This window comes from Canis lupus, chromosome 34, assembly GCF_011100685.1.
Source record: "Canis lupus familiaris isolate Mischka breed German Shepherd chromosome 34, alternate assembly UU_Cfam_GSD_1.0, whole genome shotgun sequence".
Taxonomy (NCBI): Eukaryota; Metazoa; Chordata; class Mammalia; order Carnivora; family Canidae; genus Canis; species Canis lupus.
In genome coordinates, this window is record NC_049255.1 from 29503330 (window position 1) to 29529685 (window position 26356).

The 26356-nt window shown below is 33.6% G+C and overlaps 1 long non-coding RNA gene across 1 annotated transcript; it reads right to left on the reverse strand.

Moving 5' to 3' along the window:
• Positions 1-461: 461 nt before the first annotated feature.
• On the reverse strand, positions 462-25252 carry LOC111093934. The gene is made up of 5 exons (XR_005383568.1): positions 25163-25252; positions 7996-8081; positions 1911-2019; positions 1117-1278; positions 462-779 (listed from the first exon to the last, which is right to left on the reverse strand). It is a non-coding gene; the product is annotated as an uncharacterized LOC111093934 (long non-coding RNA).
• Between the last annotated feature and the right edge of the window lie 1104 nt (positions 25253-26356).

Below are 26356 nucleotides of genomic sequence, written 5' to 3' on the forward strand. Positions count from 1 at the left end.
TTAATGGATGTTTATTAAATCCCCTAATATCTACTTCAGTGCTGTGCATTACTGTCAAGGGAAAATTCTGAGGAATTTTTCAGGCCAAAAAAAAAATCAAAAGAAATAAAAGATACATTATCTACTAGATTTGAGGGAAACTTTTTTATAATTTATAAACTTTTAAACATATTATATATTAAAGTAATATAATATGTATACCAGTATAATACAATATAGTTTCTACAAAACTGATAAAAACTATAAAAAGCCATTATAGATGGTATCTATAACTGATTAAATAAGCTATGAATCTATTAACTTTAAAAATGAGTATCGTTGATTACTTCTTTGAGAACAAGATATAAGTATACAACACTATTGATGTTGGCATTTTTAGTTTTTATTCAAAATCGAAATAATTTTTACTCTATTTTATCATGCCTATATAACATGTCAAATAGGAAATGTCAGCTCTTAGAGATAATTGTTACAGGTTTTGGTGATTATCCCTCTAAATATCTACTGTTATTTAAAATGTGTATGATCATATAATAGCCACTTTTAAGTATTTTTAACTTATCCATAGACTATGAGCACATTTCTTTGTGAATATAAAGTCTTTAAAATAACTGTTACATACATACATACCCAGCTTCAGTGTCATGGCTGCCCCTACCCTGGATGCATGCTGGCTACAGTTTCAAAGTCAGTTCCTGAGTAATCCAGATGATGTGGAGTGAGCAGAAGAGCAGAAGATGGTGGTGAAGTCGATAGTCCGGGAGAACAGTACCTAGTGGCTATGCCAGGAGAAGCGAGTTGATCATGAAATCAGTGCCCACATATACAAGAATGACTTCTACGAAATCCACGAAAACAGGTTTTTAAGGACAGACATTGGCTTTTTTTTTTTTTTTTTTTACCAAATTCCCAGAGCTGGCATCTAGCCCAAACCAAAATCACTTGAAGGATTTGCTGTCAGAGAACAAGAAGAGTCAAGTACCTGAATGCAGGAGCAGTGAGGATGGACCTGGTGTAAAAATAGAAGAACAGCACAAATGTTCTTCAGTAGCCTTGAACATAAACCACACAGAGATGCCTCCTGTGGAAGAAAATGTAACTCAGAAACTCAGTCACCTGGAAATCTGTGCTGATGAGTTCCCAGGATCCTTGAATACTTGAGCAGTTGTTCCGGACAAGATGCAGAAGGCTATTATCCACAGGCTGAGCAGGCTTCTGAAACTCAGAGGGATATTGCTTCTGCAAGAACATGGCCTCTACGATTCGGCTCAGCTTCCACTTAAATAAAAAAAATAATAAAATAAAATAAAAAAAGGTCAGTGTCTGTTTGAAAATTTCTATGTGAGAGGTAATGGTACTAAAGTTTACTTCTTTACACAAGATGAGCTGAACACACTTTTCACTACAGCTGGACTGGAGAAGGTTCAAAACCTGGTGCATTGCCCATTGCAAGTGAACCGAGGGAAACAGCTGACAATGTAGTGAGTTTGGATTCAGTGCAAATATCGCAGTCCCTTCAGTCCAGTGCTGGCTGAGAGGCACCTGCTCCTAACATGATAAGAGATCACTGGAGCTTTTTAAAAAGAATATTCACAAACGGTGTCTTGCTGACATTGAAAAGTTCAAGGATTCAGACTTGGACCTTGAACTTTAAAAAAATTGCTTTTATCAAGATTCTGATAATTGTGCTTCATATTTGTGAAGCCTTTTTTAATACATACTCTTCTCAAGGTTTTTTCTTCCTTTGAGATTTCAAAGAATCTTTCTTGCCATTTCGTAATTTATCATAACCGAAATGTTCATGGGAATCATGAATTTAAAGGCATCAAAAATCTAGTTTCATATGAAAGGATTATATATGAAAAAGTGTCATTTGTGAGTTGCATTAAATTATTTTGGAGTTCAAATACCTGGACTAGACAGTTGATACATACAAAGGTGAATAAAGGTCTTATTCAGTGAGAAGCACGTCAAGAAGAATCATCTTTCTTTGGGTATTTTCCTGACTCAAAATAGCACCTTAAAGAGTATCAAAACATGTCCTTGTTACGTATTTATTTGGTCATGGTCCCCACTTAGCCTTAGTTCTGTGGAATTTTAAGCACTGTTCCTCCTCTAAGTAACTTCTTTCTTAAAAAAAATTAGAAGAATCTTCACTTTTAGCAAAAAAAAAATGAGTAAGTAAAATAAAATAATTACATGTTATACCGCTGTATTTCAGTATAAAAATATTTTTAAAATATTTTTTACACCTTTATATAGTCTCTGTACATCAGCTGTTAGACAAAAAGCAAGAGAACATGTCTTCTGGGGGGAGAATTATGTTGTTTCAGTATATGTCTGATATATATGTACTTAAATTGTGTATATACAGGATAAATGAGAGAGTCAGAACCCTGATCTAGAAGTAAAACCCATTCTCTAAAATTTACCATTTCTATTGAGTGGTCAGCTGGAGAATATTTTCATACTGAGAGATACTGTAAGATAATACTATAATGTCTTTTTTCTCATATAAAACATTTCCTACTCTCAGTGGAAGAAAAATAATATGGAACTCAAAGAACATGCCCATTGAGTATTCATCTGGAGTCTTCTTAAATCCTAAAACAAGACTGGACAAACCATTATTTCTTAAATGTTTATATTTAAATACATAAATGAAAATACAATAAACTGAATGGATTTAAAGAAATGGACTAATCTTGAAATGGAAACAAAATTTGCATATGTCATTGCTGTGTTCATTAATACTGCACTGTGACAATACACTGTGCCTGAGGTTCAGGAGAAGCTGCCAGGGAGTTAAGTCCTTGCATTTGTTATCAGTAACCATGTATATTTATACTAAGTAGTTTTCAAATGCTCAGAACAAAGCAATTTAGCCAATTTTCTTCGTTTTAGAAGCAGAAAATTAATTTATTCTAATTACCAACTTCTTACGTTAGTGGTATAAAAGATAAAAGAATAATAATTAAATTGAGTTAGCATTTGGTGAGCACAATGAGACAATCGAAGAGGAATTAGTTTCTGTGCAGGATGAGAGACATATGGAAAATTACTGTGGAACACACATTTAAAATATTATAAATCAATTTAAAGGATATTTGATTAGTTTGTCAAGAGGTTTAGAGAGCCTGGTAGAGAATCAGAAAATATGAATAGGATCAAGCCTATGTGTGTATGTTTAAATACTAGCTATATATGAAAATTGCTAGGTTTATTTGTGATTAACCTTTGAAAATTAAACAAAAAAATAGACAAAAAATATTTGTATTATACAGTAGAACTGAGACTTTGACTCCAACAGAATTTGTATTCTTTTTATATACCCTTCTCTGTTTTTTTCAGTATTTCTAACTCATTCAAAGATTTTACATTGCACTGCTGTTTTCCAGTGTATTGTGAAATGGTTTTGAAATCTGTCATAAACTTCAAATTTACTTTTATCCAGTAAAACTCATTTTGTTTGAAGCTATGTTTAGTATTTAGAACTATAATCACTGATTTGTAAAATTCTGTGTGCTTTAGTCACTTGCTCTAGAATGCCAAGTTTAAATTATACTTAATGTCTTTAATCTCAAGTATGAAAAGGTGTAGCAGTGAGAGTCCATTCAAGAGTCCATACCAGTAACCTTGGGAGGCTAATTTTTACATAAAGAATTATTAACTAGTAACAGGGAAATAGCTATTAAGAGACTAGAGAGAACCCTAAACAGAGGAGTAGAAGTGGGGGGATCAGCCACAATTTCTAAGGCTTAGAGAGAATAAAAATAAATCTAAGGTCTTAGAGAGAATAAAAATAAATCTAAGGTCTTAGAGAGAATAAAAATAAATAAAGAAAGAAGCAAACTTGAAAGAAAGTCTTTCTCTACACACAGACATACACACACAAGCACAGAAGCCTCTGGAGAGGGCGGGGCCCTGGCTCACTGGAAAATAGAGAGTTTTGGCAAGCTGCAGCAAGTCAGGTTTAACAAGCGAGGAACTCCTATGTGGGGTGCTGCTGAAATCTCTGGGAAGCACCCAGGTGTCTCCCAGTGAGATTTGCTGGGAAGCCAGCAGCTGAATGTCTGTCACACGAGAAAACAGGAAAGCCTAGACCCAGGGAGAAAGCCCTTCCTTTTGAAGTGTCCCTCCACTGCTCTCTACCGACAGAACCTAACATTGTGGCAGCCCGCAAAATAAGAGATTTAAGTGATTCAGCTCTGGTATCACAAGGCAGGGGAAAAAAAGTGAATTTGGAGTTGAGGGGTAGTTGATAACTAGGATAGAAGTAAAGGATGGAACGTAAGCCGTTTATCAGAGTGTGTTTATGGGATTTCAATAGCTATTTGGTTTGTTTTTGTTTGGTTGATTTTTGTATGGAGGCATTTGCTCTGAGTTCTAATATTATTTCTGGCCTCTCATTTAAAGAAAACTTCAGTGTATGATGAATGGTAGAGTCTTTGCAGTACATTTATTTTCAATGAAAATGATGACCTCCTCTCTATGGATATAGACAAATAGTTATAGTACACTTTATCACATATTATCTCAAATATTTAGAGAATGAATTCCTTTCCTTATTTTCCTGATGAAGAAAACATACTTTATGGACAAAATAACCATCCAGGGTCTTAGAGCTAATAAGGAGTAGAGTTAATACTTTAGAAAAAAACAATAATGTGTTCCTGATTACAAAGTACCTGCTGTGTCTTTTGATCATGATTATTTTTATTTCACGCATGGAGCTTCTGTTACTCTGTGACTTTCTTATGCTCAATTAACTGTTTAAGGGCAAAATATTAGTCCTAGAGGTCACACTGCTCAATCTTTGCCTAGGTCTTTTTTCATTATGTCTTCCATTCCTGAAATACTGTTAGTGATGTTTGCTATTTAAATGAGACAAAAGAAGAGTTAGCAAAAGAACCAATATGAAAATACTGCACAACTTAAAAAATATATTTATCACACTCATTATTGGGCTAATGTGTATTGGGTATCTGTAAAAGTTGCAGAGTTAACATTTCTGTGAATAATATTCTTTGGGACAAGGATTGGGCTTTTTAAAATAACATCTGACCTAACTTGATTGGCATTCAATGTAAATAATGGGTTGATAAGCATATGTCCATATAGGAGTTACTGAAATGTTTATATTTTTTGATTCAGAGTGAAATAAGATCTACTAAAGCTGACTGCTGGCGAGAATTCAACTCCATTTTTATGGTTCTATAAAATATTTATCACAATAATAATGAAATGAAAAGAGCATGCTACTTAAAAAAAAGCCCTTAAGTTCCCTGCAAAATAGAAAAAAAAAGACCACATTTCTATTCATCATAGGTGAATTATAGAGCATATAAAAGAAAAAGAATGTGCACTATGATTTGTGACAACAGTTGTCATAGGAGAATTCATCCAATTTCTCATTGCAGATCTGTTTATTCTGCTACTTAGGGATGTAGGTTATTTGTATATGTTACTTCCTTTGGCTTTACTCTATTTCCATAATTTTTTTCATTCATAAAACCCATTTTCCATGTTAATATAACTTATTCAGTCACTAGATTTTCTTGTAATGGGAAGAGAACCTGGAATGATTTTCATTTAAGGATGATTATATATTTACATTACACATTTAACTTATGCTTTTTTCCCATTCAGATTTCTTATGACCATCCACAATCCTGCCCCAGTTATCTCGCTTACTTCCTGTCAGTGTCACCCCAGACACTAAAATCCAACCAAGAAGAGCTTCTTTCTTTCCTTAGAACTTAAAAGCTTTTCACCCAAGTTTTAGATACACTGTTAGCTTCCAGAATGGTCTCCTCTCAATACTTCATATGGTTGGATCCTTCTCATTTTGTAAGTTTCTGATTAAATGTCATCCACTCCAAAGTAGTTTCCTGCTATTTCAGTAGAGAGGAACCCCACTAAAAAGACACACCCAATACTGTCAATTATGTTTTTTTTTATCTCTTTCTCATCAGCATCCAATTTTTTAAAGTCAAAAGTATTTTTCATTTTCCAAGTACCAAACTTTTGACAAACTGGAAAAAACAAAAGTACCCAATTCATTTTGGATTTTAGAAAGACTTTATTATATTGAAAAACATACTATATCAAGAGTAGATTCTAATATGATTGAGAAAATGTGGTTCAAAGACAATATCTAAATATATAGATATTTTGACATAACTTTTACATCTTTATTTATTGTTGATTCAGTGGTTGGTATTATGCAACTAACTTGTTTTGTGTCCTTGGAAACAAGTCATCCAAATTTGCTGATTTGGGTATGTTCATAAATTCATGTATTCCTCTTCCTGTTTTGTCAATAGCAATTTTTGCAAAGTCATCACTATTTCCTAAAATTTCTCTCATTTCTCTTATTAAAAAATGGTTGTACAAACAGTTTCAGTAACTCAGCCACTTTGGACTCATTAATTCCTAGCCCCTCCTTATTAATTAGCAGCTTATTTTTGTATCACTGCTTATCCCCTAATGAATTCAAAACAATTCACATTTTTTTTAACCATCTTGCCAACATAAAACTTTTTGCTTCTTTTATTTATTTCATCCTTGGAAGAAGCGTTTTTGCCTATTTCCTTTGCTGTTTGAAGAATGCAGCCTTTTTTAACCTTAAAAATTTCAAAGAGTCCTTAGTAAAAATATCTTTTTATTTATAGCAGTGACCTAACAGCAACTGAGAAAAAAAAATGAAGGTGAGGGATTTATGTGCTCTTTTAACAGACAGTTCATTATCATTTAAGGATTGTCTGCACAGATTCACTGACTCCATTATTTGTGAAAACCAAACATAAGCAAATAAAGAAAATGAAAGATGTACAAATGGCAGTAAGGAAAAATAATTTTAGGTCTAATCTAGGTTTATGATTGGTTCAATCTATATTGAATAAAGAGCTAGATAAACAACTGAATAAATATCTGTCGACTGTGTGATTTGCTCCCCCAAGAATCTGTAAGTTATTGAACGCTCAGGAACCAGCTACAATATACAAGATATACCTACTTTCCAAAGCATCATTCTTTAGGCGCATGTGTGGCTAAGTTATTTTAAGCGTCTGACTTTAGCTCAGATTGTGATTTCAGGGTCATCAGATCTAGCCCTGAGTCAGGGTCCCTGCTCAGTGGGGAGTTTCTTTTTCCTTCTCTCACTGCCCCTTCTCCAGCTCATGCCCTCCCTCCCTCTGTAAATTAATAAAATCTTTAAAATATTAAAAAAGGATCATTCTCCTTCTTGCTTAACAATAAATTTGACTACTAGCCAATTATGAAATAAATGAAGAGAATAATTCCTGTCCATTTAATTAACTGTTATAGGGGATGATTATGTCTCAACTCACATTTTTGGATTTTTTCCTTTTATATTCACAGTCATGCATGTTTGTTCTTACTGTTGCTTCTTAAAGAAATTACGTGAAAAACTCTGATACCAGTACTACTTTCTTTTCTATGAACATTTCTATTAGCTACACTTGGTGAGGCAATAAAAAAATGTGCTTAGTATTTACATTATATTTGTTAATTTCCTAAATTTATGACTGAACTTACTAATATATAAGACCCAACTCTTGAGAACCAAAATTCTTAATTGATGCTTTTATAAGAGTCTGTGATGTGATCGGTTTGATTTAAATTTGCAACCACTGTGTCTTCTTGTTGACAGTTGTCATTCATATACTTTTCAGGAATATCTACTGTGAAATATACTTACATGTGGTTAAAAGATATATTTTTTATTTGTGTATTTTTGTTTTTTATTTAATATGCATAAAGCACATTTTTGGAGGAAGAGCAATTGCATGAATTTTAACCATGTATGGATTTCTTTAACCATCATCACAATATATAACATTTCCATCACTCCATAAAATGCCTCATGTAGTCACACAGTTCCTGATAACTAGCAATCATTGGTCCTTTCTTTGTCACTGTAGTTCTGTCTTGTCAAGAATGTCATATAAAGGGTATTAAACACTACATAACCTTTTGAAACTGGTTCCTGTCACTCATAATGCCTTTGTGACCAGGGGTTAGTCAAGAGATCTTGGACATGATACTAACAGCACAATCTGTAAAAGAAAAAAAAAAAGATAATTGGACTTCATAATTTTTTTAAAGTTTGCTGTATGAAAGATACTGTTGAAAGAAATTAAAATAGTTATGGACTGGGACATATTTATAAATGATATATCTGGCAAAGGATTTGTATCCAGAATATTTTATCAACAGTCTTAAAACTTGATAGGGAAAGATATTTATTTCAAAAGTAAAAAAAAAAATCCTGATTAAGTCCCAATAATTCATTTTTGCTTTTGTTTCCCTTGCCTTCAAGATGTGTCTTGCAAGAAGTTGCTGTGATCAAGTTCAAAAAGGGTGTTGCCTGTGTTCTCCTCTAGGATTTTGGTGGATTCTTGTCTTCACATTTAGATCTTTCATCCATTTTGAGTTTATCTTTGTGTATGTTGTAAGAGAATGGTCCAGTTTCATTCTTCTGCATGTGGATGTCCAATTTCCCCAGCACCATTTATTGAAGAGTCTGTCCTTTTTTCAATAAAAAGCTTCTGCACAGCTAAAGAAACAGTCAACAAAACTAAAAGACAACCTACAAAATGGGAGAAGGTATTTGCAAACGACATATCAGATAAAGGGCTAGTATCCAAGATCTATAAAGAACTTATTAAACTCAATAGCAAAGAAACAAACAATCCAATCATGAAATGGGCAAAAGATATGAACAGAAATCTCACAGAGGAAGACATAGACTTGGCCAACAAGCACATGAGAAAATGCTTTGTGTCACTGGCCATCAGGGAAATACAAATCAAAACCACAATGAGATACCACCTCACACCAGTGAGAATGGGGAAAATTAACAAGACAGGAAACAACAAATGTTGGTGAGGATGTGGAGAAAGGGGAACCCTCTTGCACTTTTGGTGGGAATGTGAACTGGTGCAGCCACTCTGGAAAACTGTGAGGAGGAGGTAAAGAGTTAAAAATAGAACTGCCCTGTGACCCAGAAATTGCTCTGCTGGGAATTTACCCCAAAGATACAGATGCAGTGAAAATGCAGGACACTTGCACCCCAATGTTCACAGCAGCAATGTCCATAATAGCCCAACTGTCAAAGGAGCCTTGCTGTCCACTGAAAGATGAATGGATAAAGAAGATGTGGTCTATGTATACAATGGAATATTCCTCAGCCTAGAGGAATATTAACGGTATAGAAACGACAAATACCCACCATTTACTTTGATGTGGATGGAACTGGAGGGTATTATGCTGAGTGAAAGAAGTCAATCGGAGAAGGACAAACATTATATGGTCTCATTCATTTGGGGAATATAAAAAATAGTGAAAGGGAATAAAGGGGAAAAGAGAGAGAATGAGTGGGAAATATCAGAGAGGGAGACCGAACATGAGAGACTCCTAACTCTGGGAAATGAACAAGGCACTGAGGGAGGCACTTGACAGGATGAGCACTGGGTGTTATGCTATATGTTGACAAATTGAACTCCAATAAAAAATATACACAAAAGTAAAAAAAAAAAAAAAAAAAAAAAAAAAACCAAAGAAATAGTTTTTATTTAAAATATTTTGTGACTCAATGTTAGAAAATAATATGGAATATAAATTTTAGTTTTTACAATTTTTCCCTTTTTTCCACTACTGACATTTTTTGATATTTCTGTTCAACTTTTCTTCATCCACCAAATAAGACCTTTCATTGCTTTTCTGAGGCATATTTGATCAGCTAAATGGATGAGACAAATATTATACTCACTTTGCATGCTTCAAAAAACTAAGTGGCAATATTTGTTAATTAAATGCACAAACCTAGAGATGGGGTCAGAAGGACTGTATTCTGTATAATAGGAAGCTCTTAAAAGCTTGTAACTAGTTCTACTATTTCCAGATTTATTCTCTCTTTCAGTGTCTTCCTACTTCTATTTCCAGTATATACTGATCTGTAGGCATTATAATCTTTCTATTATTCTTTTAGTGCTTTCTTTATTTTTAGTTAAGAGAATTTTAGCTATATCTTCTGCTGTCTTTGTTTTGCCGACCTATAACCACTTTCACTTTCCTCTTATTTTTAAAAAGATTTTATTTATTCATGAAAGACAGAGAGAGAGAGAGAGCGACAGAGAGACAGGCAGAGACACAGGCAGAGGGAGAAGCAGGCTCCATGCAGGGAGTCCAATGTGGGACTCCATCCTGGGACTCCAGGATCAAGCCCTGGGCTGAAGGCGGCGCTAAACCGCTGAGCCACCCGGGCTTCCTGCCCCTAACTTTTTTTTTTTTTTTTTTAATTTGGGTATAGTTGGCACACAATGTTGTATTAGTTTCAGATATACAGCACAGTAATTCAACAAGTTTATACATTATGTTACTTTATGCTATGCTCAAGACAAGCGTAGCTACCATCTGTCACTGTATACAATTACAATTACAATACCATTGACTATTCCCTATGCTGTACATTTTATTTCAATGATTTATTCATTCTGTAACTTAGAAACCAATATCTTCCGCACCCCTTCAGCTGTTTTGCCCATCTCACCCTCTTCCTGTCTGGAAACCATCAATTTGTTCTCAGTATTTATGGATCTGTTTCTTTTTCATTAGTTCATTTATTCATTTGTTTTGTATTAGTTTTAATTCCACATATAAGTGAAATCTTATGGTATTTATCTTTCTCTTCCGAATTATTTCACTTACATAATACCCTCTAGTCCATTCATGATGTCAAAACTGGCAAGATCTCATCCTTTTTTATGGTTGCATAATATTTCATTGTATATATACCACATCCTGTTTATCCATTCATCTCTTGTTGGACACTTGGGCTTCTTACATATTTTGGATATTACAAATAATGCCATGATAAATGTACACATACTAATCATCAGGAAAGACAAATCAAAACTACTACAATGAGATAGCACTTTACATCTGTCAGAATGGCTAAAATCAACAAGAAAAAAAGTGTTAATAAGGATGTGGAGAAAAAGGAACTCTCATGCACTGTTTATAGTAATGTAACTTGGTATAGCCACTGTGGTTAACATATGGGGGTTCTTCAAAGTATTAAAAATAGAAGTAGCATATGATCAATTAATTCCACTATTGGGTATCTACCCAAGGAAACAAAAACACTAACTCAAAGAGATATATGCATCCAGATCTTTCTGTTATTTTAAATATTACTGAGTTTTCTTACTGCAAAATCTAATACTTATGGTAATCCAAAAAGGTGATATATTAGTTTGGTAGGGTTGCCATAACAACATACCACAGGCTGGGGCCTTAAAAACAGTAATTTATCTCCTCACAGTTCTAGAGATTGGAAGTACAAGATCAAGGTACTGTAGGGTTAGTTTCCTCAGAGGCCTCTCCCTTTCACTTGTAGATATTGCCCTTTTGCTACTTCTTCATATGGTTATTCTCCTGTATATATATATATGCCCTGGTATCTCTCTCTGTATGTCCTCATCTCTTCTTACAAATATTCCAGATTAAATTAGAGCCCATTCTAATGGCCTCATTTTAACTTAATTACTTCTTTGAAGACTCTATATCTAAATAGAGTCACATTCTGAAGTATTCATGGTTAGTCACACAGGCATACTAGTTATGTAAGGGCTACTGTTCATATTTAATAATATATTACTTAGGAATGCCTGCGTGGCTCAGTCAGTTAAGCATCCAACTCTTGATTTTGGCTCAGGTCATGATCCCTGCATTGAACTCTGTGCTGGGCCTGTAGCCTGCTTAAGATTTTCTCTCTCCCTCTCCCTCTCCCTCTCCCTCTCCCTCTCCCTCTCCCTCTCCCTCTCCCTCTCTCTTCTTCCCTCCCTCCCTCCCTCTCTCTCTCAAAAATATATATGTAATACAAATACATATATTTATATATAAATTATATATTTGGAAAATTTGAAATACTTATTTTGTGTTAAACCAATTCCATCAAGGAAATTAGTTTGTTCAATTTATAATGGCTCTTCAGCATAAAATAAAATTTTTATGTTGGCAGATTATATCTGGCATTCATTAAGTGCAGATACGATAAACAAATACTATTAGTTTTAGGATGCCTAGGTGGCTCAGTCAGTTAAGTATCTGCCTTTGGCTCAGGTCATGGTCCCAGGGTCCTGGGATCAAGTCCCACTTCTGGCTCCCTGCTCTGCAAGGAATCTGCTTCTCCCTTTTCCTCTATCCCTCCCCTCCACCCACTCTCTCTTTCTCTCACTCTCTATCAAATATATAAATAAATCTTAAAAGAATACTATTAATTTTAACCATAAATGTATATTTTTAAAATGAAAATCTATATGCATTTTTTTTGTTTTTTGTTTTTTTTTCTACATGCATTTTATATAGCAATTAAACATCCACAATTTGGCTTATTAATCAACATTTTTCAACATTCTACTCTTTCTCAAATCTTAATGCTATGAGTAATTGAGAATTTACTCTATTTAAGTGGATTTTTTTTAAAGGGAATAATAACTTAGAAATGCTGGTTAATTCTTCAGGTTAAACTATGGATCTTTCATAAGCTATTTTAGAAGGTCAAGTATACCAATTTATTTTGAAAAATATTAATGATAAAATTAAAACTGAAAAATTGACTAGAATACACTACTTCACAGGGTAGAAATAATTAGTCTGTGGTTTTGTTTATAAAATTTTCCTGCAAATACTAATCTGCATGTCTATGGTTAAGATCCCAGAATAGTAATTCACTCATTTGCATTAATGTTTTATGTGGAATATATTGATTCTGGTTCTAGTACAATAGCAAAAATAATTGTAATATATGTACATTGAACATTGTAACTAATTCACACCCTATCTAAACTAACCCAGTGTCAAGTAATAAGGTCATCATTTGTCAGAGACAATTAAAGCAAAAAATTTTTTTGTAGGGCACCTGTGTGGCTCAGTCAGTTAAGTGTCTACCTTTGGCTCAGGTCGTGATCCCAAGGTTCCTGGGATTGATTGAGTTCCACACTGGGCTCCCTTTTCAGCAGGGATTCTGTTTCTCACTCTGCCTCTGTCCCTCCCCACTGTTCATGTTCTCAATCGCTCTCTTTCAAATATATAAAAAAAAAATTTAAAAATTTGTAGTCAAAATCTAATGTATGTATGCATGTAATTATATACACCTGCACATTGTTGTCAGTGTTGGCCAGATCTGACCATACAAATACCCTAAACTGACATAAATGGAGACTCACAGGCCTAACAGAGCAGTTACAGGTGAGAGGATCTTGCCTCCTTATAAACACAATAAACAGGGATGCCTGGGTGGCTCAGTTGGTTGAGTATCTGACTCTTGGTTTCAGCTTGGGTCATGATTTCATGGGACGTTTGAGATTGAACCCGGTGTGGGGCCCTGGGCTCAGTGCAGAGTCTACTTGCAATTCTGTCTCTCTGTCCCTCCCTGCTCATGCATTCTCTCTCTCTCAAATAAGTAAAATATTTTTTTAAATAAGATAAAACACAGTTAAACAATGTATGACCTTGACCAAGACATTTGATAGTAAAGCAAAGAACAAATAACATTGAAGAGAAGTCTATCATATTTTTTTTAATATGATCATTTTTGGGGGATCCCTGGGTGGCTCAGAGGTTTAGCACCTGCCTTTGGCCTAGGGCATGATCCCGGAGTCCTGGGATCAGGTCCCACATCAGGCTCCCTGCATGGAGCCTGCTTCTTCTTCTGCCTGTGTCTCTGCCTCTCTCTCTCCCTCTGTGTGTGTGTGTGTCTCTCATTAATAAATAAATAAAATCTTAAAATAAATAAATAAATACATACATACATACATACATACATACATACATAAATATGATCATTCTTGAGCACGGACTAAACTCCATAATTTGGCCTATTAAGGGGGTAGTTTCCAAATTGTTATTCAGATAAATAAAGCCAAATTGAGAGCAACTGTCTTACTAAGGGGGCTGGAATTTCTGGGGTAGGACCAGAGACAAGGAATGAGGGAATGACAGATAAAGAGCCCTGGTAATCTGCTCAAGGGTTCCTCTCAAATGTTTACCTGAATTTTGAACTACAGATGTACAAGGAGAGATTCAAGAAGAATAAGTGCTGGTGGATGAGAAATGAACAAGGATTTCAGAGATAATACAAAACTGAAGAGACACTGGACTTCTGATGTAGTTAGAGCAATTAATTTTCCAAAATAATTTATTATTTAAAACATGATCATAATGTATTAATGAAAAGTGATAACATATAATTTAAAACAACTGGAAAACATTAAATATTATTGGATATTAGTTGTTAGGAAATTATTATTAATAATATTAATGGTACTGAGATAATGGTATTGTTCTTGTTAAAATGCCCTTATTTGGGGGCACCTGGGTGCTCAGTTGTTTAAGCATGACTCTTAATTTCAGCTCTGGTGGTGATGTCAGGGTTGTGGGATTGAGCCCCACCTTGGGCTCCATGCTAGATGCAAGCCTTCTTGAAATTCTCTCTTTCTTTCCCTCTACCCTTCCCTATCTTCTTTCTCTCTCTCTAAAAATAAATAAAATCTTTAAAAATAAATTAAAAAATAAAATGCCCTTATTTAGATATGTACAGAAGCACTTAAGAGAAAAATAACATGATTTAATAGTTTAAAAAATATTACAGCAACATAAAAGGAAGTAAATAAGAAGGAAAAAACAATGTAAGGAAAGAGAAAGGAAGGGAAAAGGAAGAAGAAAGGAAGAAAAGAATAATCATTGAATAGTTTACAACAGCAGCTTCTTGAGTTTGCTTACAAATGTGTAGATTAGCTCTGCTGTTGTCTGGACCATCTCAGCTTAAATTTGATGATATGTCTGTAGTTGGCTACAGTTCTGCTAAGGGCTGGATGATCTCAGATGGTTTCACTTATTCTGCAAATTGCAGGCTATTTTTTGGTCTTGATGTTTTTGCATTTAGCCCCTCATCCTCCATCAGGTTCAGCCCAATTTTGTCTGCATGGTGGTTTTAGGGTTCAAATTACAGCAAGAGAAGACAGAGTCCAGCACACAAGCTCTTGTAAAGACTTTGCTTGAGTTATGTTTGCTCATGTCCCATTGGGCAAAGCAAGTCACTGGCCACCCCCAGATTCAAGGTGCAAAGAAATAGAATTGATCTCTTGATGAGAAGGATTATGAAATGGGTTTTGAAAGGTTGGAAAGATGATGTAGCCATTTTACAATTGAAAGGGAAGTCAAGGAAAAAAAGGAGGAAGGAAGATAAGAAGGAAGGAAGGAAATAATAAGCAAATCTGGCATAATGTTGATAACTATTGAATTTAGGGGTTGGGATAGGGCCTGTTGTCCTGCCTACTTTGTATATTCTGGGATACTTTTAAAATATAGAAGTAAAGAAAAAGACTTGTTAAGCAGAAAAGTATTCCAACAACCATTTGTGTTCAGCGGTTTTCATTAATTTTCCTCAGTCGATCAGGTCCACATATATTCCACAAATTCCAGAAATGTTACAAGTGAGTGAATCAAAATAAGTGAAACTTGCATTCTTATATATCATTCTTATATCTTATGTATCATAAATATTGCAATAACAGCAAGAAAGTTAGCAACTAAAATATTTTCCAAGTGAGCTGCCTCTATAATATTTCTACTGAGTTCATAGGTTAAACATATAATTGAGAGATTACCTTTGGTAGTAAAATAATAATCCGAAAAATATCTATATGACTTAACATTCAATATTTTGAGAAGTACATTAAGATAGAGAAGTGTTCACTGCATTTGACATCTTACTTAGGCACCTGATAGTGCAGGGAGAATAATGTTCGAATAATGTTCTTTTTTTCTACAAGCTGTTGATCCTAGAGAAATGAACTGTCAGCAGCAAAGAAATCCGTCAGTGAAATAGAAACATTAATATGGAATGGCTCAGGAAGTTATTTATGATAATTTAGACTGCTTTGAAAAATTAATACCATATTATAGGTAAAATATATCATCGAACTTTCTAAAATAATTATGTAGTTACATAGGGAAACATTACTTGTAACTAAGTGATTAATATACTATAAATATGATTTTAAAATTCTTTACAATACTCTACTATAGTTCAGATTACCAATATTGGAGCAGGACAGTTATTTTCCAAATGTTTTTTTCTCATGATAGGCTTCACCTTTCCTGGTTCTTAGATTAGACAGAGCAGGCTTTTACCATTTTTTTTTTTTTTGGTTTGTTTTATTTCTTGTTTGTTTGGTCATTTTTGGTTTTTCTCTGCACCCATTGCTATTCTCCAGGTGATTGGCTTCTTCAGCTCCATCTCTGAGGTTTGTAAGCATAAGGAAAACCAGGGAACACTCCACCAAGTCATTCCTTGGGTCCTCAGGGCCCTAGCCAGTCTACCTGCTTGTCAGAGTCTTTTGAGATTTATTTGTAATTATTCCTGAAAAACAGGGAAATTTACAATCTACTCCAGCTTCCCAGGATTGGAAGTCTGTCCTATTATTTTTAATCATTGCTACTTACCGAAATAAAAAGAGAGAGAACTATAGTAATTTCAAGTGTCAGTTGAAACTCTATTAAAAGATCCACTTTCCCTGATAATCATGTGTCTCACACAATCTATTCCAAAATTTAAAGTCTCCAAGGGGAAGAGACAGACAGCATTATAATTACAATTTGTATAGCTTCTATATTCCCAATTTTCTTTACATTATATTTATCAATAAAAGAAATTTTAATATATTTATAATCAAATATTTGCCAATGAGAAATTACAAAATTTATTTTTAATGACAGCTACCTAGCTAAAATAATGTGATGTCTACTTCTTGCCTCTTTCTGATCTTTTACCACTGTTGATTTTGTTAAAATTTTCTTTACACACAGATTTCTCAGTGCTGAAACAGCAGCCTGTTTTCAGGTGTCAATAATAAGGCAATGATGTCCCTAAATCTAGTATCTAGAACCTTCCATAGAGAAGTAAACAAAAAAAAATGGTGATTATCAATTTATTTTTAAATATAAGTGTGGGTGTATGGGTGTCCCCGTATGGGTGTGTATAGTTTGTGTATATTAACATAGATGGTCCCAGATGGCTTCAGGCCAGGGAAAATGCATTTAGCATTTTGGAAGTGTTGAATGAACATACTTTGTGCTTATGAGAAATATAACAAATTGATAAATCTCGAAGAGGAGATTGAAAACCATATTTTAAGTTAAGAGGAATGAGCAAAGATGAAGACATTTACTACAATTTTAAGAGCACCAGCCAGGAAATTTCTCAGTAGGAAACCTTGGAAGTCAATAAAAGCAAATTAACTACTGGAATGACTCTCTGTGGCAATCTGGGGAATGCTAGTTTTACCTTCACCTCTAGAAATGAAGCTTTTTTATAAGCAGCAACAACAAAACTTTTTTACACACACTGCACACTCACACAGATGGGGAGGAAGAGAAATTATTCTGGTACATTTGTCCATGTGTGGAAATGTTTTCCTCCTATGTAGAAAAAAGCATGATTTAAATAGACTTCAACAGCTATATTTTCCTTTAATATTTTTACTTGGCAAAAGTTAAATATTGAGATGAGTATAATATGTGCTTCTATATGGTTTAGAGTCAAAAATTAAAATAAATTCAAAGTGCCTTTTTATTTATTTTTTATTTATTTTTTTTCAAAGTGCCTTTTTAAAATGATAAATCTCACTAAGGGAATTGATGCCTATTTACTTTTTATCTATCAATGCATTGAAAGACATCATAATTTTTCTTAGATTGTACCGTAAGTTTGATCATTTTTTAAAGATTTATTTCTTTGAGAGAAACAGTACTCACACATTTAGAAGTGGGAGGGCGGTAGCAGACAGAGAGGAGACAGAGAATCTCAAGGAGACTCCCCACTGAGCATGGAGCCCCACAAAGCCTTGATTCCAGCACCCTAGGAATATGACCTGAGCTAAACTAAGAGTCAGAGGCTTAACCAACTGAGCCACCCAGGCATCCCTAAGTTTGATCATTTTTAACTATTTGAATATTTTATTGTACTATTCACAGCATAAACATGATTTGAAACGATTTGAAACATTAGTATGCTTCTGTATTTAATCATTTTTACTCCTGATTTATACCTAAACCATAGACCTATATCGTACATCCCAAAGTGATATCCATATATCAGGATATATGTGATCAGATCTGTGATCAGATCACAAAAATTTGAGTTTTAGTTATAAATATTCAAATTTAGACTACAGCATAGATTTCTACACAAGCTATACAATGCATCTAACATTAAATACCCACTTAGTAATAAATGATCATGAAGATTGAGTTATTAACAAATTACAGAAAGTGACAATATATCTTCCTTCTTTTTAAGTTTCTTTTCTTTTCTTTTAAGGTTCTATTGTTAAGTAATCTTTACCCCTAGCATGGGGCTCAAATTTACAATCCGGAGATCAGGAGTCATATGTTCTACCAACTGTAGCCCGCCAGGCACCCCTTACTTTTTGATTTTAAACAAAAAGCAAGTCAAAACATATTCTAAGAAATTTTCACAAATAATTTACACTAATAAAATTCCTTTCAGGGATGCCTGGGGGGCTCAGTGGTTGAGCAACTGCCTTTGACTCAGGTCCTGATCCCAGGATCCCAGGATCAGGTCCCTCATCGGGCTCCCAGAAGGGAGTCTGCTTCTCCCTCTGCCTGTGTCTCTGCCTCTCTCTGTGTCTCTCATGAATAAATGAATAAAAATCTTTTTTTTTAAATTCCTTTCAACATTTATAATTCTTAGGAAAGATAAAAAGAAGAAGAAGAGAACATTTGTACTAAGGTATATTAAATGTTTTATTCTCTACTGGTCTTCATGTCACCAAAGCAGTGATTCATTTTATAGTACATTGTTTATGTGGAAACATGAAATAAAGAAATGAGAATCAAATAATTTTATTGTTTATATATATGTATATATATATAATGGAAAGTACTAGAGTCTGGAATCTGACAAGTGAATTCAAATTCCAGTTATTGTCTCACAAGCCCAGATATTGTCAATAAATTACTTGTCTTTTATCAAACCATGGTGTCTAAATTAGGAAGAATAATAGCTGACAGGATTTTTTTTTTTTTGAGAGGGAAACATGATTATTCTTGGTTATTTTATCTGATTTACTGATGCATATAAATAACCCCAAATATATTTGTTGCTTATTAACATTATCCTTAATAGACCTGATAACTGTTGTCATTGTAGTATCTACTTCTCTTTTTAAATTATCTATAAATTGTTTTCTCTAATTTAGAGTTAGATTAGAAAAGTCAAATTATATATAAAAGAAGCTAAATCAGCATCATGGAATATATTGTTTTGAGTTATTTAATGTACTCCCCAATGAAATTATAGCTTCACTACAGTTAGAATAATATAATGCAGAAGTTTTTTAATTAAATGAACATCATGACTTAGAAATGTAGATATCTTCCAATGCCTTTAATGTGTCAGTTTATGCTTTCCATCTAAATACAACCAAAAATGAACTATTTATATATTTCTTTAAATATACATGTAGTGTTATAGTTTATCATTATAACCTGAAATTAGCTTCCTAACAATATCAAAACACCAAAAATAAGTTTATTTTCTCTTTTAATTAAAGTAATCAAAATAAAGACGCTAATGACCACAAAAAGCTTTTTAGATAAGGAGTTCTATATGAGTTGCATGAATTTGAAGTAACATGTGACTATTCTGATAGTTTTAAAATGGCTAGAATTAGACAAAGACGAAGTTTGCATTGTGAATTTGTAAACAGCACTGAATTGAAAACAACATATAGAAAAACGGAAGTAAAATAATTAATGCAGAGTTGCAGAAATTGAAGAATAAATGCTCTATCACTAGTACTTACACATATGTATTGCATGACCAAATGGAGAAGAACAAAGACTGAATGCAGAATTCATTTTTCTATTTTTTTCTGACATGACAATTATGAAAAGAAATCTTTCTGAGCATAAGTTCTACAGCCAACTCAGCTCTTGAAAGTATATATGCTCTATTTTTTAAAGAGTCTCAGAAGGCATAAACACATAGAATTTAGTAATATTGGCTTATTCTTTTACATTAGGGTCACCTCCACCTAACCATAATATCATAAAGCATGATTAAAACAAGTTGACAGTTAAGATAAAGTGTGCATACACATGTGCACACACATACATATTACATTTTACAAACATTGGGATTGTAAATGTCTATGCATTCAATTACAAATGGTATTAAAATGATAAACCATTAATATGTCAAAATGTAGATTTCAGCAGCACTAAATTTATAGTGTGCTGAATCTTTTAATTAATAAAGTAAATAATGTAGTTTAAATTAGTGTGGTTTGTAATAAACCAAGTGCTTTAAAGAAGAGGATGAATATTTAAAAATATTTTAAAAATATTTAAGAAAATTGTTTTTCGATTATTTTTGGATTAAGAATATTTTTTTAAGATTTATTTATTTATGTGTGAGAGAGCAAGAGACAGCGTGTATGTGCGTGCTTTCCTGAGTGGGGAGAGGGGTAGATGGAGGAAATCTCAAGCAGATTCCCATGTTGAGCATGGAGCCATCATAGGGCTCCATTTTACCACCCAGGAGATCATGACCTGAGCTGAAACCAAGTGTCAGATACTTAACTGACTGAGCCACCTGGGTGCCCCTGGATTAGGAGTCATTACACATATCATGGTTAGAAATATTTTGGATTATTATACAGAGTCCAGTATAGTAGTGTTACCTAGAATTAAGCAGAATCATTTCTGTGATCCTGGGCTCCATGTTAGAAATAGGCCATATGGAGCAAAACATAGATTCACCAGAGATCAATTTCAATGCATGGTCACCAAAACTATGTTTCCACTTCTTTCCATCTCATTTTTCCAGCATATATCATGAGTCAACTTCCATGATTCACAAATAACTCCTAATAGTGTCTGTTCTGAGAATCAAATCCTCACATGTACTTAATGATATTTTTCTAAATCTTAGGGAATAGAAGAAAAATAGAACTTAACTTGGACTATAGAAAAGTAAAGTTGTTTTGTTTTGTTTGTATATCTGCTTTGTGCTCAACCTATATGACATATTATTAAATCATCCCAGCAATCCTATGAGGAATTTTAAATTTTGCCTACTTTACTAATGTTGGAATTTATTTTCAAAAAGATATTGTCCTGAGATATTTAGCCATGAAAGCAAATACTTGAAACTGTATTTGGTTAGGTTCAAGGTCCATAGATTTTCCTCTTAACTTTTTGGCTCTTTTTTTAAATGAAATGCAGAAAAATCTGCAAGTATACGATCAACTAGACATTTTTATTTTGGTCTTTGTTTCTTTAATATAATTAATGTGGAACAAGGATTTATTTTTTAAGTGGGCATTGAGAGATACATTTAAGGGTTTTTTTTAATAGAACAGCTTTTTGATTTCTGTGGAATTAAAGATGATTCTAAATATAGTTTTTCTGTAAATGAATTATTTTTTAATTTTAGAAAATATATAATTTGATAGGTAGATTTTTAATTATATAGAAAATACTGCAAATAAGATCATTATTCTCTTCATATCACTGTATTCAATTATTTTTTAAAAATATTTTAATCTATCAATTATGTACTATAGACACTGGTGAATAATAATAGACCTGATGCCAAGTCCTTGATGCATACTGTCTAGTAAGAGAGATACATGTGAATAAAATCATGGAAATATATGTAAATGTACAGCATTATGGAGGAAAGAATAAAAAAGTACAGGTAGTAATCTGATGATTTTAATTTAAAAAATAATTTTACAAAAATCAACACACATGCTTAATTAAACAGCATACAATAAGGTGGTTTTGAAAGTCAATTCTAGTAAATATTACATAGATTTTACACACACACGCACACACACACATACACACATACAGTGTATGGTTTGTAAGACAGGATGACAAGGAAATTAATGCAAATAAAAAATGAAGGAAGTCAAACTACTGAGCATCGTGACTATAAAATTAAAGGGCCAGAGAGATATAAGGAGGAAATAGTATTAAGTAGTAATAGTAATTGTAATAAGTCAACAATAGTTAGTAGTATTAATGACTTAGGAGAAAAAAAGAATGTATATGTCAACTTTTTACATCTCCCAACATGGTGGTAACATTCTTCACTGCAACAGTATGAACAAGGTTTCTTCAGTCCATTAAACTGAAGCATGGGGGTCATTTAAAAAATTTTTTATCTGAGCATATTTGACACACAATGTTACACTAGTATCAGGTGTACAATATAGTGATTCAGCTTCTCTACATATCATGCTATGCTCATCCCAAGGTTAATTACCGTCCATCAACATAAACACTACTAAAATATTGACTATATTCACTATGGTGTACCTTTTTTTCCCATGACTTGTTAATTCCATAACTGGAAGCCTGTATCTCCCTCTCTCCCCTTCACCCATTTTGCCCACACCCCCACCTTCCCTTCCCTCTGGGAACCATCAGTTCTCTATATTTATAGGTCTGCCTTTTGTTTGTTTATTCACTTGTTTTGTTTTGCATTTTAGACTTAACATATGAGTGAATTCATATGGTATTTGTCTTTCTCACTCTGACTCATTTCATTTAGCCTAATACCGTTTAGGTCCATCCATGTCACAAATGGCAAGATCACATTCTTTCTTGTGGCTGAGGAATATTCCAGTGTGTGTGTGTGTGTGTGTGTGTGTGTGTGTGTGTGTGTGTGTGTACATCTTCCTTATGCATTTGTCTATTGATGGGCACTTAGACTGCTTCTGTGTGTTGATTACTATAAATTATGGTGCAGGGGATCCCTGGGTGGCTCAGTGGTTTAGTGCCTGCCTTTGGCCCAGGGCGCGATCCTGGAGTCCCGGGATTGAGTTCCGCATCGGGCTCCTGGCATGGAGCCTGCTTCTCCCTCCTCCTGTGTCCCTGCCTCTCTCTCTCTCTCTATGTCTATCATAAATAATAAATAAATAAATGTTTAAAAAATTAAAAAAATAAATTATGGTGCAATAAATACAGGGAAGCATAAGTATTGTTGATGATGTTAAAACTGAGAAATAAGAAAAAATGGTAATGGCTACAAGTAGTAAGTAGTTATGTACTGTGGTTTATTTATCCAGGAATTTTTTAAAAAATATTTACTCTATGTTGAAATCTGTGTTAGGTTACTATGCTTGGGACACTTTGGGGATGAAAGTAAAAGAACTCTTTGTCCTGTGGATCTTTTGGTAAATATAGCTATAGTTGATGAAAAATTACCAAAAAAAATAGTGGATAGATAGTAGGATGAATCAAATCTTCTCTTGGTATTCTTATAAGTGACTGATTCATCCTTCACAAATAAATGAATGAAGTAGATGGTAGAAATTATTTGGGAGATGGTTGAAAAGGAGGCTATCAGGGGTAAATTTTATTCTTAACAACATATGATTAGCAACTTTTTAAAAGAGTAAGAAAGAGAAATTTATTTCTTATATAATATCAAGGGTCTATGTGCTTGTGTTACTTTGGTGATGCCAACTGATGACCTGCTGGTTAGCAGCTTAGCAGCACATTATATTAGAAATGTTTACTACATCATATAAATTCTCAAATATCTTCTTTTAGTTTTTCAATGTTGCAATTTTGTCTTTTTTTTTTTTTTGACAATTTTAACTACATTTTCTGGATCTTCCAACAGCTCCTCTTTTGTTTCCTTTAAATCAGCTCTTCCAATTCAGTTTAAACATTGTACTCAGTAATTTTACCATCTGCTTTAGAAAAGCATATTTTATTTTTAAGATGTTATTATCCCTTGAAATAATTTTATTTCTTTTCACAGAGCTCCTCAAAATCACTTGATGTTGAAGACTCCCTTGATCTAATACTTCTTTATTATGTATTTTTATTCAGTATTTCCTCACATCATGCTCTATATTCAAAGATTAAATGTGATCCTTGTACAATATGTTGAATATTTGTACTATGTCCTGGTCAAGAGGCTGGAGATATATGATAAGGAGAACAATAAATATCTGAACATTAAGACATACATGTGGCTTACAGATGACCCTGTATAATATCTATTATTTGTTGAATGAATAGAAATATTTTTTCTGCTTTTATCCCTGAGCAATTAAAGGAGACTAGAAAGTTAATTGCACTTGTAGCTAATCATTCATTTTATTAGACTTCCAGCATATGACAGGTCACACTATTCATGACTCCTTAATCACCTCTGGTTTGTAGAAAATATAGTAAGCTTCATATAGTAAGCTTCTTTTAATCTAAATTTCAGGCTTACTGCCCATAAACTGATCAGACGATCTGCCCTTGAGATGCCTATCCTTAGATGTGCATGCTTGAGAAAGTTTTATCATCCAGTATATATATTTTTATGTCCTATTACACTTCTCTCTAGGAGATTCTTCAATACATTAGAATAATTCTCTTGAAAATATGAGCATATTATTCCTCTTTTCTTCATTTCCTGTTATACACAGAAAGTTTTATTTTAATTCCTGATCATATATTCATGTCAGTTCTTGCAAGCATATGTGCCCTAAATGTCATCTCCTTCATTTAATCAATATATAGAAGTTTGATTTTTACCCAGAATTGTGTTTCTATGAAAATCTCATGTTTCTTATGAATATCTTCTGACATTAAAGGAATGAGTCAATCAGTTTACACTTGTTTTGTCTATGAGTGGAAGAATAATGCTATACTTGCTGGGAAACTATCTAAAATTGTGTTTTTGTGCGTGTATAACAAATCCATATACTGTTGTACAATTCAACTCTTGCATTTAAATTTATCCAACTTTGCATAAAACTTTCCACTTCTGAAACTTCTTCACCAACATGAGCAGCCCTTGACTTGGATTCCCTTGTTTCATTTGCAATAAGAAAACTCATTTAAGTCTAATCACAAGAGGTTTAGAAAAAGCAGAAACAAAGGAGGAAACCATATTAACATGCATTGTAAGGTGGCTGTTAGCAACTGAGTTGTCCCCATCCTTTGCCCAGTAGTTCATTCTCATACACAAGTCTCCTTGTATACAAAAAAAAACTTAAAGTAACCACATATCAATGACTTTTGTACTTACTTGCAAATATCTGAAGCTGAGAATGATAAATCAGCATTTGCTAAGGTTTTCTTATTTCTTTGTTTTGTTTTAAGATTTGACTTATCTGAAAAAAAGAGTGAGAGAGAGCACATATGTGCAAAAGCAGCATGAGAGAAAAGGGAGAAGCAGGCTCACCACTGAGTAGGGGGGACCAATGCGAGACTTGATCCCATGACCTGAGCAGAAGGCAGACACTTAATTAACTGAAAGAGCCACCCAGTTGCCCCAGCCAGGTCTCTATAATAATATATATGCCATTGTATAGAATAATTATCACTATAATATTTCACTTCTTATCCAGTCTTTCTACATTAATTCCCCGAAGATTTTTCCCCTCCAGGTAGATATTTTACTTAATGCAAAAAAGAAATCTTCAGGAACCTACTGGATAGTGAAAAGTTAATGTGGACTCCAAAGCTGCTTCATAATTGGACAGGAGTACATGTTATAAATAATAGTAATCTTTTAAAAAAAACATTTTATTATTTATCTGACAGAAAGAGAGAAAGCAAGAGAACACAAGCAGGAGGAGGGGCAGAAGGAGAGGGAGAAGCAGACTCCCCACCAAGCTGAGCAGGGAGCCTGATGTAGGATCCAATCCCAGGACCTGGGGATCATGACCTGAGCCCAAGATGGACTCCTAACCAGCTGAGCCACCCACGTGCCCCAAATAACAGTAATCTTAAACACAAATGTTTAGAGAACTTTCCCCTTTTAGAAGTTTTTCAATAATCAAAATAGTGTTCTTTTCTTGAACTCAAATACTGCTTGTCTACAGATGAACAAAAAACATCTGAGCCTGAGCTATTTTTTTTTTCCTGAAATATCTGAAACTCTTGGGGGCTTCTTTAATCTCCTACCTTTCTATTCTCTATCAAGTTATTACTAACTTTATGTTAACTTTGTATCTGCTGTCAAATCAGTTTCAATTACTATCAGAATAATAGATTCAACAGTGTTTCAAAAGTCCATGGCAAAATTTTTTTTTTTTTTTTGAAAATGAATGCTACTTGTTTGGATCATCAGCATGACGTCCAAGAGAATACATCCAGTACTCTCAGCAGTATCCATCATCAAATATAAATTGTTTCCCCGTTGCTTTCCATTAAAGATGCTTTATGAGAAACTAAGTACTTTGGCCAGTTCCCCAAGTTAACACTATGATTTAAGCAT